This window comes from Pongo pygmaeus, chromosome 4 (assembly GCF_028885625.2).
Source record: "Pongo pygmaeus isolate AG05252 chromosome 4, NHGRI_mPonPyg2-v2.0_pri, whole genome shotgun sequence".
Lineage (NCBI taxonomy): Eukaryota > Metazoa > Chordata > Mammalia > Primates > Hominidae > Pongo > Pongo pygmaeus.
Window position 1 is genome coordinate 146,543,956 of NC_072377.2, and position 15,742 is coordinate 146,559,697.

The following is a 15,742-nucleotide window of genomic DNA, read 5'->3' on the forward strand; positions in this document are numbered from 1 at the left end:
AAAGTCAAGAATTTTGGGGGCCTTTTCTTCATAATTAAAGTATAATTTCAGTGCTTGAAATAAATGGAAGATTCTCTCGACTATGTTTGTTAAAGAGATCCAATGGGTTTTTGAATGCAAGAGAAATGAAGAATTCTGAATGCCAAAATCATAAAAATCCTTAAAATGTTCAGTTAGAACCCTATAAATACTAAAGTAAGAGAACAATTTCAGGATAATTACTTCAGTTTCAATAGAAGACATCCATCCAATGCTATTTACGCAGCATTATGAGAACACGAGCGGGACTGCCAATACCTTCCATAGGATCATTGAGGTTTTGCTTCAACATCAGATAAACAGTGTACTTGTATGCATACATCTACCAAAAGTTCTATTTGTATTATCTCCAACAAAAGCAGTAAAAATGTTTTCATTAACTGCTAACTCAAGAGGCTCTGCAAATATTTGCTATTGTTTCTGAAGTCTCACCTGGAAGGGATTCTACCTGCAATTGCCTTGTTGCAAGTGTTTTTATGAGAAAACTAGTGTGCGCAGGAAAAGTTGTACCTGTATTGTGATACTTGTATTGTGGCTATGCCATAAAAAGATGAGGCATTTAGATATTTGATAATCTCTGTAATAATAAATGAAGCTATTATATTTTTTATTAGGGCAGTCGATTTTATCCTACCATTTGAAATTTTGCTTGCAATTTTGGAACCAGAAAATACTTTGTTAGTAGTATGTTCAAATAGTTATTTGAGCAGAAAGACTGATAATGATATCATGTGGAAGGCCATTACAACTTCTATTACAACTATTTTTGTCTTAATCTGAGTTTCTCTTAATCAAAAAACTTTGTTAGTGTATCACTTTTCTTAATACTAGTTGAGAAAATCTTACATCTCTTTTATGTTTAGCCATTAATGTATGCTAGTTTCCATCTAACTTTCTATCATTTTTATACTAAATGAACAATTACTGCACAAAGAGCTTCAAAAGGACTTTTCCTTGTTTAATACATGTCCACTGGTCAGAAATTTCATCACAAAATTTACACCTGCTTTTTGACAATCAGGGGTTCAAATATACGCAAATAAAAAACAGATAATATAAACTACTGCAAAAATGGAAGACTGACTTTGCTAAGCTCACAGCCACTTCAGTACATCTGTCACACCTAAGTCCAAACTCATAACAAACCATAAACAAGGTCCAACTGTTAAAAGAGTTGCGTTACATTGAACCTGACATCTGATGCCAAAAAAAAAAAAAAAGTGAACTTCCGATTTGATTGCAAGAGAGAACCGTACCTGTATGGGAAAGTCTCCCAACCCGCAGGGCTAATTTAGTGTAAAGTTTAGGGAAGCGGGTCATGCAGGGTCTGGTGGCGCTTCTGAAGCGTAAGTATTTAGGAATCTAAGGCCTTTCAGCTGTGTTAGCAAATCATAGGCGGAGGCTGCCATTCGCCCCCGACTTCCGGGAGCGTCGGCGCGGGAGCGAGACACTTGCTCATTGGCTGCTGTCGAGCAGCGGAGGGGACAGAGGGGCCGGCCCTGATGCGCTGCCTTTCGGGCTGTCGTGAATCCACTTACTTTTAGGAGTGCAGTTACTGCAGCGATGCTGTCGCCGACTGGCCGATTTTCAGAACGTGTGTATGATTGGAAGTTATCTCTAATTAACAGTGGCTCCTGTTCATGACTTTGGACTTCTGCAAAGAACAGTGTTTTCCTTTCCCGAATAAGAAAATAAGTACCCTTAATTCTCAGTCTTCCCTTCTGTTCTTCCCTCAGCCGAACCTGCATGAAACCAAGAAGGTATTGTCCAAATCCTTATGGAGATAAGCTTTTCAGCTAGTGTTGCCATTTAGGTGATTTAATTTAGGTGCCAGTTACTGTGGAGGAAAAGTAGCTCTGATGAATTTTTGAATGTACTGAAAAAAGCTGAACACAGGACATTCAAGGAGTCTTGACAAAGTCAAGTAGGACAAAATACAGGATGTGCCCCACATACACAGCCAACTCTATGGGGAAAGTGAGAGGGGAAGGGAGGGAAAGCCCCATACCCGACAGAAAGAAATCTAAGTCCTTTGTCTTTCTGGAAGGGCATCCATGGCATCCCGGCTTGTTAAAGAAAAATATTAGAACAACCTAAATATCCGTCAATCAGGGACTGATTGAACAGTTTTACACACTTGTAAAATGGAATACAATACAGCTACTAAAAAGGAGCCAGTTCCATGAGTTGATAGGAAGACTACCACAATAGTTAAATAAATTTTTAAAAGCAAGATACAGAACTCTGTGTATAGCATGTGTGCTAAAACATGCATGAGGGTCAGGAGGTAAGAATAAAGATATGTTCCTGCGTGCATAGACAATTTCTAGAAGGATGCTAAAGAAACAGGTCGCAGTGATCTCCTTGGGGGAAGGGAAGTAAAAGGCAGCGAGCGGAGGGAGTCTTCCTTTTTATGGCATATCCTTTGATACTGTTTTCATTTCTTTATTCTCTGTGATGCATTATGTGTGTATATATATATATTTTGAGATGGAGTCTGTCTCTATCGCCCAGGCTGGAGTGCAGTGTCGCGATCTCTGCTCACTGCAAGTTCCGCCTCCCGGGTTCACGCCATTCTCCTGCCTCAGCCTCCCGAGTAGCTGGGACTACAGGCGCCCACCACCACACCCGGCTAATTTTTTTTTGTATTTTTAGTAGAGACGGGGTTTAACGGTGTTAGCCAGGATGGTCTTGATCTCCTGACCTTGTGATCCGCCCGTCTCGGCCTCCCAAAGTGCTAGGATTACAGGCGTGAGCCACCGTGCCCGGCCGCATTATGTATATCAAACAATTTTAATTATATATATTTTATATATATATATATAGAGAGAGAGAGAGAGAGAGAGAGACATTTATTGCAAGGAATTGGCTGATACTGTTGTGGGAGTTGGCGAGGAAGTTCTGAAATCCATAGGTCAGGCTGTGAGGAAGGCATGCAGGAACTCCTGGGCGTGAACTGAAACTGCTGTCCAATTTCTTCTTCTGGAAACCCTCAGCTCCTCTCTTCTAAGGCCTTTCAACTGATTGAATCGGGCCCACCCGGATTATTTTGGACAATCTCTTATTTCTCCTTCTTTCCTTCTTCCTTCTTCTTCCTTTCTTCTTTCTTCTCTTTTTTTGAGACAGAGTCTCACTCTGTCGCCCAGGCTGGGGTGCAGTGTTGTGATCTTGGCTCGCTGCAACCTCTGCCTCCTGGGTTCAAGCAGTCCTCCCACCTCAGCCTCCCAAGTAGCTGGGACCACAGGCATGTGCCACCACGCCCGGCTAATTTTTTGTAGTTTTTCTAGAGACAGAGTTTCACCATGTTACCCAGGCTGGTGTCGAACTCCTGGACTCCAGCGATCCACCTGCCTTGGCCTCCCAAAGTGCTGGGATTACAGGTGTGAGCCACCACGCTTGGCCTCTATTTCCTGAAGTTAACTGACTATGGACTTCAATCATATCTACAAAATAACCTTCACAGCAACAACTAAATTACTATTTGATTGACTGAGGACTGTATCCTAGACAAGTTAACATATAAAACTGACCCTCAACCTATATTAGTCATTCTTCACTGCATGACAAATTACTCTAAAATGTAGTGCCTTAAAACAACAACATTATCTTAAAGTTGCTGGAGGTCAGGAATCTAGGTGCAGCTTAGCTGGGTCTTTTTTTGTTTCCTTAAATTTTTTTTTGTGTGTGTGTGTGTGGAGACAGGATCTCGCTTTGTTGCCCAGGCTGGTCTCCTAGTTTCAAGCAATCCTCCTGCCTCAGTCTCTCAGTCTTCTGGCCTCAGCCTCCCGAAGTACTGGGATTACAGGATTGAGCTGCCACACCTGGCCCCTATCTAGGACTTTTTTTTTTTTTTTTTTTTGAGATGGAGTTTTGCTCTTGTTGCTATCTCAGCTCACTGCAACCTCCACCTCCTGGGTTCAAGCGATTCTCCTGCCTCAGCCTCCCAAGTAGCTGGGATTACAGGCACACACCACCACACCTGGCTAATTTTGTCTCCTGGTTTCTACTTTATTTGTTATCCCTAGTGTAAGATAAAAGCAACCTTGATGTTATTGCACACATTATAGGCTAGGACACACACAGCATTCTTGACTGTTCTGGAGGGCTGCCTTTAACTGTCTTGCCAGGGCATATTTACTATTTCCCCATAGTATATAATCCTTGGATCTGGGGAGTAACACATCTACCTGTCTTGTGGCCACGCAAGACCACACTTCTGTCTAAGTTACCTTAACGAATCATCCTTTACCAACAAGCTGGATTTGTCAGCCTCCTTTGGTTTCTTGGCTCTGGCATTTGGGGGTCGCTCTGCATATCCAGCCCCTTTGCGGAACACTGGCTCACTCACATGCTTATTGGTAGGATTCAGTTGCTCATGAGCTGTCAGCTGGAGGCTTCCCTTGGTCCTTGCCATGTAGACCTCTCCACAGAACATCTCACAACATGGCAGCTTATTTTGTCAGAGTGAGCAAGAGACTTTTAATTATTTTGAAAACAATGAATTTTTAAAAATCGAATGTGTGGGCTGGGCATGAACAGGAGACACGGATAGATTTGCAGGTGTGGACAGGATGTTTCTGAGCCTGGTGACCCTTCTGCAGGTGGGTGGACCTCCACGCCTGGCTGATCAGCAGTGTGGGACACTTCCCACATCTCCAAGTCTCTTCCATATCACGGAGCACAAGAGACAGCCCCTGGGTGGAAATGGGGGAAGTCCTAATCCCAGAGGGGAACAGCTTCATCCCACATAGCGAATGACTGAGAAGAAGAGCTCATGATAAATGTGCTTAACTGCACAAGCAGCCAAAGGGCACAGGAACCACTCTGATCATTCCGTGTAGAATTCATTTCCTAGGCCGGTTGCTGTGGCTCACGCCTGTAATCCCAGCACTTTGGGAGGCCGAGGTGGGAGGACCACGAGGTCAGGAGATCGAGACCATCCTGGCCAACATGGTGAAACCCTGTTTCAACTAAAAATACAAAAATTAGCCAGGCGTGGTGGTGTGCGCCTGTAGTCCCAGCTACTTGGGAGGCTGAGGCAGGAGAATTGCTTGAACCCGCGAGGCAGAGGTTGCAGTGAGCCAAGATCGTACCACTGCACTCCAGCCTGGGTGACAGAGCAAGACTCCATCTCAATAAAAAAAAAAAGAAAGAAAAATTCATTTCCTGGGAGCTCCCTACTGCTGATGGACGGAAACACCAAGGAGGGGGTCTCTGGAGCTTCCTTGGAATTTCATCACAAAAAGTCTCCTCTTTGGGGAGTCAGCTTGCTTTGAAGGTAATAGCTCCTTTCCTGCCAAAAACAGTTATCTGCAGCACGAAATGTATTACAGAGAGGTAGTATGGTAAACATTGGTGAAAATGGAGGGGTTGGGAGCAGCAGAACTCACTGTAGTGTATAATCACCCTTGTGCCAGCAGCTGATACTTACTGAACACTTACTGTGTCTTAGGGATGGTTTCAAGTGCTTTTCACACATTATCATTTCACTTAGTCCTTAGAACAACCCCCTGAGGTAGGCACTGTTTTTCCAATTTTACTGATGAGAAAACTTGCATAGACAGGTTTATAAGTCACCCAAAGTCACCAAGCTGATAAGTGGCTGACCTGGGGTTTGAACTCCGGTGTCTGTACTCCTAGCCATTCGACTATACTGCCTCCAGGAGAAGGCTTCTCTCCAGCACAGCCTAAAAATGAGTTAAAAACGTCAGCATTCATTGAGTCCTTATTGTGTTCCTCAGGGCTAGGAGAGATGCCATGGGCAACATTTGGTGTTTCTGAGTGCCAGGGTGGCTCCTGGAGTGTGAATGTTGTGTGTGTGTAAAATATACATAACATAAAATTCACCATTTAATTCATTTTAAATGTACAGTTTAGTGGCTTTAAGATTTTTGTATTATTATTGTTATTATTATTTTTGATACGGAGTTTTGCTCTTGTTGCCCAGGCTGGAGTGCAATGGTGCGATCTCGGCTCACCATAACCTCTGCCTCCTGGGTTCAAGTGATTCTCCTGCCTCAGCCTCCTGAGTAGCTGGAATTACAGGCATGCACCACCACATCCAGCTAATTTTGTATTTTTAGTAGAGACGGGGTTTCTGCATGTTGGCCAGGCTGGTCTCGAACTCCCAACCTCAGGTGATCGGTACACCTCAGCCTCCCAAAGTGCTGGGATTACAGACATGAGCCACCATGCCTGGCCTTCTACCACTTGTTAATAGCATGTGCATAAGCTTAGTTATGAGTCTCTTTGAGGCTCAGTTTTCCTATCTGTAGAAATGGAGATGTTGATAACTTCCATTCATTTATTCATTAATTCATTCAGTGAATCTGTTGAGGGCTTACTGTGGGCCAGTCACTGGGGATATAGTGAGAATTCATAGAATTTACAGAATGAGGGGTTAGGAGAGAAAGGGAAGGACTCAGGGGTGAATTACTTTGCAAAGGGAAGAATCATTTTGTCTTGGGAGTAATCACTCCCTTACATCATAGGTACACAGTGAGTATACCACTGTGAGCCTGCACTTTATTCCTCTCTATCCCACCATCCAACAGAAGACCTACAAAAACAGATATGTTATTTAGGGGTCTGGGGTTGTAAGCAACAGAAACTGACTAGCTCAGTTTAACAAGGATTACAGGGAAATGATTGGGATTGCTCCAGAATCAAAAGAAGAGATAAACAATCAGTCCTCAGGGAGGCCCCGAAGAGCCCAGGCAGTGACAGCAATCTCAGCGACAACTGTTTGTGGCCCAGCCTCCCTTGGGGCTCTTCCTTAGATGGCCTGCTCCAACGTTTGCCTCCCATCTGAGAGTCTCCTGCCCCAGCTCCCAATGCCTGATTGCCCCAGCTCAGGGCACGTGGGGCAGGGCTGCTGCCAACACTTAGAATTAGGCTTTGTAAACTTCAGGGGTTACCCATCACAGTCATCAGAGGTTTGAACACCCATTATGACAGTTGTCTAGCAAATAGCAGTAAAATGTCGTGAGGAAGGGTGTCTTTGTTGAAAGTCACCACTAGGGCAAAAAGAGTAAAACTCTATCTAGGACTGAAAGTGAAAATCAACTTGTCCTGGAAAAGAAAACAGCAGGTTAAGAGGACAGAAAAGTTAAAGCCAGCTGCAAAGCCGGCAAGAAACATTGTTCCTCCCAATGTCATGTAGTGTCTGTGAAATGCTGTAAGGACCCTCTGCAAGTGGCCACTGCTCTCCTACCTATGACCAAAGACAAAGGCAGAGGCGTGCTTTGCTATTCTCATCTAATACTGGGGCTAACCAGCTGCTCAGCTGCCCTGGCCCCATGACAATGCTCAATCCATAGTTAATCCTTGCTCTTCTTAATCCCTCATCCAAAACAGCATCCAATCCAGAACTGATGCCTGCTTCCCTTCAACCCTCCTTAGAATCCTTGAGCAGGAACCCAAATCTTGCAAGACAGCTGCCCTCCTTCCGGAGATCCTCTGGAGTGCTCCACCTTACTGCTTGGAGGAAAGAAATCTGATTTCCTCAGACTGTAGGCTCATTCCTGGTGGTCTCTGGCTGATGAGGTTTTAAAGAAACTGTCAGGGACTGGAATAGAGGACTGTGATTGGCAGTCCCACCAGAACCATGGGAGACGGGTAGGCAATTCCCCATAGGAAAATGGAGTGCGGTCATCAGAAAAAGGTGAAGGTATTGAGCATCCAGACCCAATGGATGGCTCTTGGAGTAGGTGCTCAATTAATCCTAATTGTTATTCGTGAGGTTGTGTTTTAGAGATACTACAGCAAATTATATAAAGTTATAGATTATAATAATGCATAATAATGATTATTTGCTGTGTGGCAGGCATGATATGTCTACTACCTCATTTGATTCTTAAAGCAAACTCACACTTACTTTATAGGTCTCCACAGTTTCTAGGACATGCTTTCTGTATAGGGAGCGTCTTCCAGTGTGAGTACTGGTGATGTTCCACTCGTCAGAGGGACACAAGGAAAAGATGGCAGTTGCTGTCATCTCAGGATACCATCTCGGTATCTAGGCCAGCCTGACAGCACTCCTTGGATCCCTGTGGATCTCCGTGGGGCTGTGTGTGAAGTCCAAAGCGGCTTTAGACCCAACTCACTCTGCTGTGGGGCAGGGGACTCGTGCTCTGCTCCAGCAGCACTAAGACAATAGCAATAACTAAAAACACTTAGAGGCTGTTTTACTACATGCCAAGGACTGTGCTAAGAGCTTTACATGTGTCATCTTATTTAACAGATGAGGAAACCAAGGCCTGAAGATGTTCCTTATGAAGGTCACACGGTTGATAAATAACAGAGCCAGGACTTGAACCAGAAGCTGTCTAGAGCTCCTGGGCTAAACTACAGGCTGTATTGCTTGGCTGATCTGTGACCATCTGTACATGCAGCCTCTTTATTGTTTTTACTTGTTAATTTATGTGCACATTTCATATGCGAATATATTTTTAAGTGAATTAATGTATAAAGCATAATTAGCACAAGGACTTGCTCATGAGACTGTCATTATTATTGTGGTTATTTTGAGATGGGGTCTCACTCTGTCACCCAGGCTGGTGTGCAGTGGCACAATCATGGCTCACTGCAGCCTGGACCTCCTGGGCTCAAGTGATCCTCCTGCCATAGCCTCCCAAGTAGCTAAGACCACAGGCGTGCACCACCACACCTGGCTAATTTTTTTTCTCTTTTTACTTTTGTAGAGACAGAAGTCTCACTATGTTACCTATTCTGGTCTTGAACTCCTGGGCTCAAGCAGTCCTTCCACCTTGCTTCCCAAAGTGCTGGGATTATAGGCATGAGCCACGGCACCTAGACAAGACTGTCATTATTATTTCAATTGCAAATGGATGTGTTCTCGACAAATATATAAGCCAAATCCTATTCCGTTTGTAACTTTAGCTTGTGATTCCCATTTTATCTTCATTGCTCAGCAATGCACTGTTCACCACAGCTCTTAAATGCTCTCTATCTCTTCCCTGAACATCTGCCAAACTGCTCCCTCGCACTCTTAACGTGGCAAACACTTACAGGCGAGTTCCTGAAAAATAAGAGCACCTCTTAGCAATTCTTTTGGGAAAGGAAGAATCCTGTTGTCATGGGATAGATGTCCTCACCCTCTAGTTTTTCCGTTCATAATTTCAGGAATCCTCTTCAGGATTTGAAGAGGAAAAGGTGGAATAGAGTCTATGACCACTGTTCCACAGACTGGGGAAAGCCCAGGGGAGCTTTTGTCACTGACAGTAGCAAGCATGGCTCAGATTGTAGGCTCCGGCCACCAGCAACACCTTCCTTGTAGACATCTAGGTAAAGATGCGGGCTCCTTGGCCCACCTTGACTTACTAGAGCCGTATCTCAAGGATGGTGCCCATGACCCTGCATTTTTAGCACATTTCCTAAGCTATAGTCTTATTCTAACATTAATGGGGAGAAGCCTGGGGCAGGACTGCAATCACTGTTAGAGGAGCGAGTACGTTTACAAAGCGCCTCATAGATTACTGCCTTTTTGTAACTGGACCCGGGTTTGTGTGCTCTGCTCTGCTCTGCTCTGCTCTGCTCTGCCATTCAAAAGCCAAACACAAGAGGTGAGGTTTGGTGGGAGGAAAAGCAGGTTTTAATCAGAGAGCCAGCAAACCAAGAAGATGGTGAGCTAGTGTTCTAAAATACCATCTTAAATTTTAACATTACCTTAGGGTTCTTAAAGGGAAACTTGGTATGGGAGGCATGAGGGAGTGGTGCAGGGTACAGCATCTGTGTGTCTTGTTCCTATGGCTATCTTGGGTAATTGCCCGTTCAGAGGTCTGGTTGGTGTTATCTTGATTTTGGCCTGATGGTGGTGGACTAATTGTTCATGACTCCTCCTAAACAGGAGGATTCCAAAAAGAAAACTCCGTGCCTGGTTTCAAGGTTAGCCTTTGGGATTTCTTAAGCAAGAGCATAATTAGATAAGCACGTATAACCAGATGGGGAAGAAAGGAAGAGGTGAGAGGGGAAGGAAGGAAGAAAAAGAAAGTGGGTGTTTCAATAGCAAAGACATGGAATCAACCCAATGCCCATCAATGATAGACAGGATAAAGAAAATGTGGTACATATAGACCATGGAACACTATGCAGCCATAAGAAGGAATGAGATCATGTCCTTTGCAGCGACATGGATGAAGCTGGAAGCCATTATCTTCAGCAAACTAACACAGGAACAGAAAACCAAACACTGCATATTCTCACTTGTAAGTGGGAGTTGAACAATGAGGACACATGGACACAGGGAGGGGAACAACACACACCGGGCCTGTTGGGGGAGCGCGGTAGCAGGGAGAGTATTAGGAAAAATAGCTAATGCATGCAGATTTTAATACCTAGGTGATGGGTTGATAGGTGCAGCAAACCACCATGGCATACATTTACCTAGGTAACAAACCTGCACATCCTGCACATGTACCCCAGAACTAAAAAATTAAAATTAAAAAAGAAAAGAGAGTGTTTAGTTTTTGTTTTTTTGTTTTTTTTCCTTGAGACAGGGTCTCCCTCTGTCACCCAGGTTGGAATGCAGTGGTGCAATCTCAGCTCACTGCAACCTTGACTTCCCAGGCTCAAGCGATCTTCCCATCTCAGCCTCCCAAGTATCTGGGACTACAGGTGCACACCACCACGTCTGGCTGATTTTTGTATTTTTTTGTAGAGACAGGGTTTCACCATGTTGCCCAGGCTGGGAGAGTGGGTGATTTTTAAAACTGAGGTTTCTGGTTACATTTTCTAGGCGTCTGTGATTTCACTCTCACATGTCTTCCCTGCACAACTTTTTGTCATGGCTTCGTTTATTTTGTTACCATCAACTTCCTTATTACACTGTGATTCTAAGACTCCACCTCTGAAGAATATGGTGGGGGAGCAAGCACTCTCTCTGTTTCTCCTTCCAGAAGGCTGTTTGCACATTATCTAACATCTTCCCAGGCCTCTCAGCCTTTTTCTAACTTCTGGTCTTTGCTGCAGGTGTTCAATTATTGAGCAGGTTGGGAGGGTACCTCTAGAATGTGCAAAAGACCCATTCCCCTTGTGAAGCTCAAAGATGAAATTTATATGAAATCAGTTTGTCTTTGGATTTGAGGCACTGATAATTTGTAGCTAATTTAATATGAACTGGACTGAGAGAACTAGAGCCTGTTTGTTTTATCTCCCTGGCTGGCCTTCCCCTCCCTCCTTCCTGTTTGTGTACTTCTTGTCTCTAGCTACTATCGCAGACTTCATTTATCATCTGAGGGTGCCTGAGGTGCCCTGGAGGATGTCACTCCTTCTAGGTGGAGGAGTGAATGCAGAGGGGACCTATATCTGTGCCTGGCTGTGGGTGGGGGATTAATAAGAGATGCCACATGCATATGGGAAGAAAGAAAAAAATGCATGTAAAACACCTTGCTACAACTCAACAACAATAACAAAAAACAACCAATTAAAAAATGGGCAAAGTACTTGAGTTGAAGTACTTTGATATACAAATGGCTAGCTAATAAGCACACGAAAAGATGCCCAGCATCACTAATCCTTTTTTTTAATTTTTAAATTTTTTTTATTTTTTGAGATGGAGTTTCACTCTTGTTGCCCAGGCTGGAGTGCAATGGCGCGATCTCGGCTTACCGCAACCTCTGCCTCCTGGGTTCAAGCAATTCTGCTGCCTCAGCCTCCTGAGTAGCTGGGATTACAGGCATGCACCACCGTGCCCGGCTAATTTTGTATTTTCAGTAGAGACAGGGTTTCTCCATGTTGGTCAAGCTGATCTGGAACTCCCGACCTAAGGTGATCCGCCCGCCTCGGCCTCCCAAAGTGCTGGGATTACAGGCGTGAGCCACAGTGCCCAAGCCTACTAATCTTTACGTAAAGGCAAATCCAAACTGCAATGAGATACAAGTCACATCCATTAGGATGGCTACTATCAAAACAACAGCACAGAACAAGTGTTGGCAAGGATGTGGAGAAATTGGAACCCTTGTGCACTGTTGGTAAGAATGTAAAATGGTGCGGCCATTATGGAAAACAGTATAGCCGTTTGTCAAAAATCAAACAGCTAGCTGGGTGTGGTGGCTCATGCTTGTAATCCTAGCACTTTGGGAGGCTGAGGTGGGTGGCTCACTGGAGCGCGGGAGTTTGAGACCAGCCTGGGCAATGTAGTGAGGCCTTGTCTCTTTTTATTTTATTTTTTATTTTTGAAATGGAGTTTTGCTCTTGTCGCGCAGGCTGGAGTGCAATGGCACGATCTCAGCTCACTGCAACCTCCACCTCCCGGGTTCAAGCAATTCTCCTGCCTCAGCCTCCCAAGTAGCTGGGATTACAGGCGTTAGCCACCACGACTGGCTAATTTTTGTACTTTTAGTAGAGACGGGGTTTCACCATGTTGGTCAGGCTGGTCTCGAACTCCTGACCTCTTCCGCCTGCCTCAGCCTCCCAAAGTGCTGGGATTACAGGCGTGAGCCACTGTGCCCAGCCTCTATTTATTTTTTAAGTAAAAAAAAAAAAATCAAACAGACTTGCCATATGATCTATCAATATAACTTCCTTTTTTTTTTTCTTTTTTAGAAAAGATGTTTATTCAGGCCTGATGTCTCGGTACAGCTAGATGTACAAAAATATATCATTCAAAGTCACGAAAACCATCATCATATTGGTGTGACTCCTTCCTCCCCTTGGGCACAGCCTTTGCAGCTGGCCCCCTTCCCAGCTGCCTCCTTTGAAATCTAGGAGTTGGGGGGCAAGGGTCACCTCCTGGCAGTTTCCTCCTGGGTGGCCAAATCTGCCTCCTTCTGAGCAGCCAGGAAGATGGCTTGTTCCTTCTGGGAAGCTGCAAGCGCTTCTGAACTGAGGCTGTTGGCCGGGCCCCCTTTTCAATCCCAGCTGCTGCCTTCACGAAGTAGGAAACAGTGGGCTGTCCAATCTTGATTTCAAATGTCCCGTCAGGCTTCACAAAAATCTTGGTAAGCAGAGGAATGCCTTCCTTGATGTCCTTTGTCCTCGCATTGAACTCCTTGCAAAATTGGTTGATGGAAGCCCTTCTCTGACCCAGCACTGGGCCTAGCGGGGGGGCCCGGGCATGGCCAGGCCTGCCCGCACAATGGTCTGGATCACACCGCCGACCTCCGGCTTCCTGAGGCCCCCGGTGGCCCGGCCGAGCTTCGACATGATGTGGGGCTGCTGGCTTTAGTTCACCTCGGGGCCGATCTATCAATATAACTTCTGGGTGCATGTCCAAAAGAATTGAAAGCAGAATCTTGAAGAGGTATTTGTACACTGTTAAAAGAAAAACTTCAGCCGAATTAAATTTAAAGGAGTTTAATTGACCAATGAAGGATTCACGAATTGGGCAGCCCCCAGAATCACAGCCAATTCAGAAAGACTCCAGCACAGCCACGTGGCGGAAGATTTATGGACCAAAAAAAGGGAAATGATGTAGAGAAACTGGAAGTGAGGTATAAAAACAGCTGGATTGGTTACAGGTTGGCATTGCCTTATTTGAACACAATTTGAACACTTAGCAGTCTATGAGTGGTTGAAGTTTGGCCACTGGGACTGGCCAAGACTCAGCTATTGTTACAGGTGCACACTCCTAGGTTAGGTTTTCAATCTTGTCTGCCTGTTAAGCTAGGTTACAGTTCCTCCACGAGGACTCAAATATAGAAGTACGGAGTCCTTCTCAGGCCATATTTAGTTTGCTTTAACAACACCTATGTTCCTGGCAGCATTATTCACAATACAGGTAGTTAAAACATGGAACTAACCCAAGCGTCCATCAACAGATGAATGGATAAGCAAAATGTGGTACATATATACAATGGAATATTATTCAGCCTTAAAAAGGAAGAAAATTCTGACACATGCTATAACATGAATGAACCTTGAACAGACTATGCTAAGTGAAAATAAGCCAGTCACGAAAGGACAAATACTGTTTGATTCATATAGCTGTGGGTCTGTGAGTACCTGGAGTAGTCAAATTCATCAAGACAGAAAGTAGAAGGGTAGCTGCTGGGGGCTGAGGGAGGAGAACAGGAGTTATTGTTTAAAGATACAGAGTTTTAGTTTGGGAAGATGAAAAAAATTCTAGAGATGGATGGTGGTGGTGATGGTTGCACATCAATGTGAATGTACTTCACCAACTGTGCACTTAAAAATGGTTAAAATGGCTGGGCGCTGTGGCTCACGCCTGTAATCCCAGCACTTTGGGAGGCCAAGGCGGGAGGATCACGAGGTCAGGAGATCAAGACCATCCTGGCCAACATGGCGAAACCCCGTCTCTACTAAAAATACAAAAATTAGCTGGGCATGGTGGCGCGTGCCTGTAATCCCAGCTACTCTGGAGGCTGAAGCAGGAGAATTGCTTGAACCAGGGAGTCAGAGGTTGCAGTGAGCCGAGTTCGTGCCACTGCACTCCAGCCTGGCGACAGAGCGAGACTCCATCTCAAAAAAAAAAAAAAAAAGGTTAAAATGGTAAATTTTATGTTATGTATATTTTACCACAATTTTTAAAAGTGGAGGCAATAAGAGTACCTACCTCAAGCATTGTAAGTAGTTTCCGGTATTTATTAAGCATTTACTGTGTTGTGAGCACTGTTCCAAGAACTTTAGGCACATATTTATTTTACTTAATCCTTGCACAAACCTTTAAGGTGAATTTATATAGATATGATATATATCTGTTATATATGATATATAGATATGCTATATCAATATCTCTCTCGCATATATATTTTTTGCTGTTTCACAAATGGAGAGGCTGAAGTCTAGTGGCACTAATTGCTACTCATCTAGTAAAAGGCAGAGTCAGATATGATACCCAGACCTGGTCTCTGGTGTAGTTTCTTTTTTTCTTTCTCTTTCTTTCTTTCTTTTCTCTCTCTCTCTCTCTTTCTTTTTCCCTCCCTCCCTCCCTTCCTTCCTTCCCTCCCTTCTCCCCACTCCCCTCCCTTCCCCTCCCCTCCCTTTCCTTTTGCCTCCCAGGTTCAAGTGAGTCTCCTGCTTCAGGCTCCTGAGTAGCTGGGATTACAGGCGCATGCCACCACGCCCAGATAATTTTTGTATTTTAGTAGAAATGGAGTTTCTCCATCTTGGCCAGGCTAGCCTTGAACTTCTGACCTCAGGTGATATACCCGCCACGGCCTCCCAAACTGCTGGGATTACAGACATGAACCACCATGCCTGGCCATTTCTTAGACTAGGGACTTGGCCTTGGCACTGCTGTTTCCCCAGTACCTAAAACTGTGCCTGACACATAGTAGGCTCTTAAAACAATTTGCTGACTGAAAAAGAAACTCCAGAGCATATGATTGTCTCTCTGCCAAATGGGATAATGCATGGAAAGCACTCTGAGTGGTGCCTGGCACGTGGTGAACAGTCAGTATATGGAAGTAATGGTCACTGCTATGATGGGCCTGTCTGTATGGCAGGGAGCTCTGAGAAGGGATATAAAATTCACCCTCCTCCAGCCCTGTCTTATGAGCCAGGGTATGGCCCTGGGGGTGACTCTTCCATCCTCAGCCTGGCCCTATGTGTTCCTCCTTCTCAGCCTCCTTCTGCCTTTGTATTGTTTGTGTGCCTCTCTGCTCCCAGTTGCACTGAGCTCCACTAAGAACAAGGTGGTGGCATCTTTGGGTCCTCCTCTACAGCACCCTGTGCACAGGGCTGGGGGACAGGGCTACTCTTCCCAGTGAGTTCTGAGAGTGCC

General features: G+C 44.7%; 1 pseudogene; it reads right to left on the reverse strand.

The window, feature by feature from the left end:
• Window positions 1-12,782: 12,782 nt before the first annotated feature.
• LOC129036638 (large ribosomal subunit protein uL11m-like) lies at window positions 12,783-13,203 on the reverse strand (annotated as a pseudogene).
• Window positions 13,204-15,742: the final 2,539 nt, after the last annotated feature.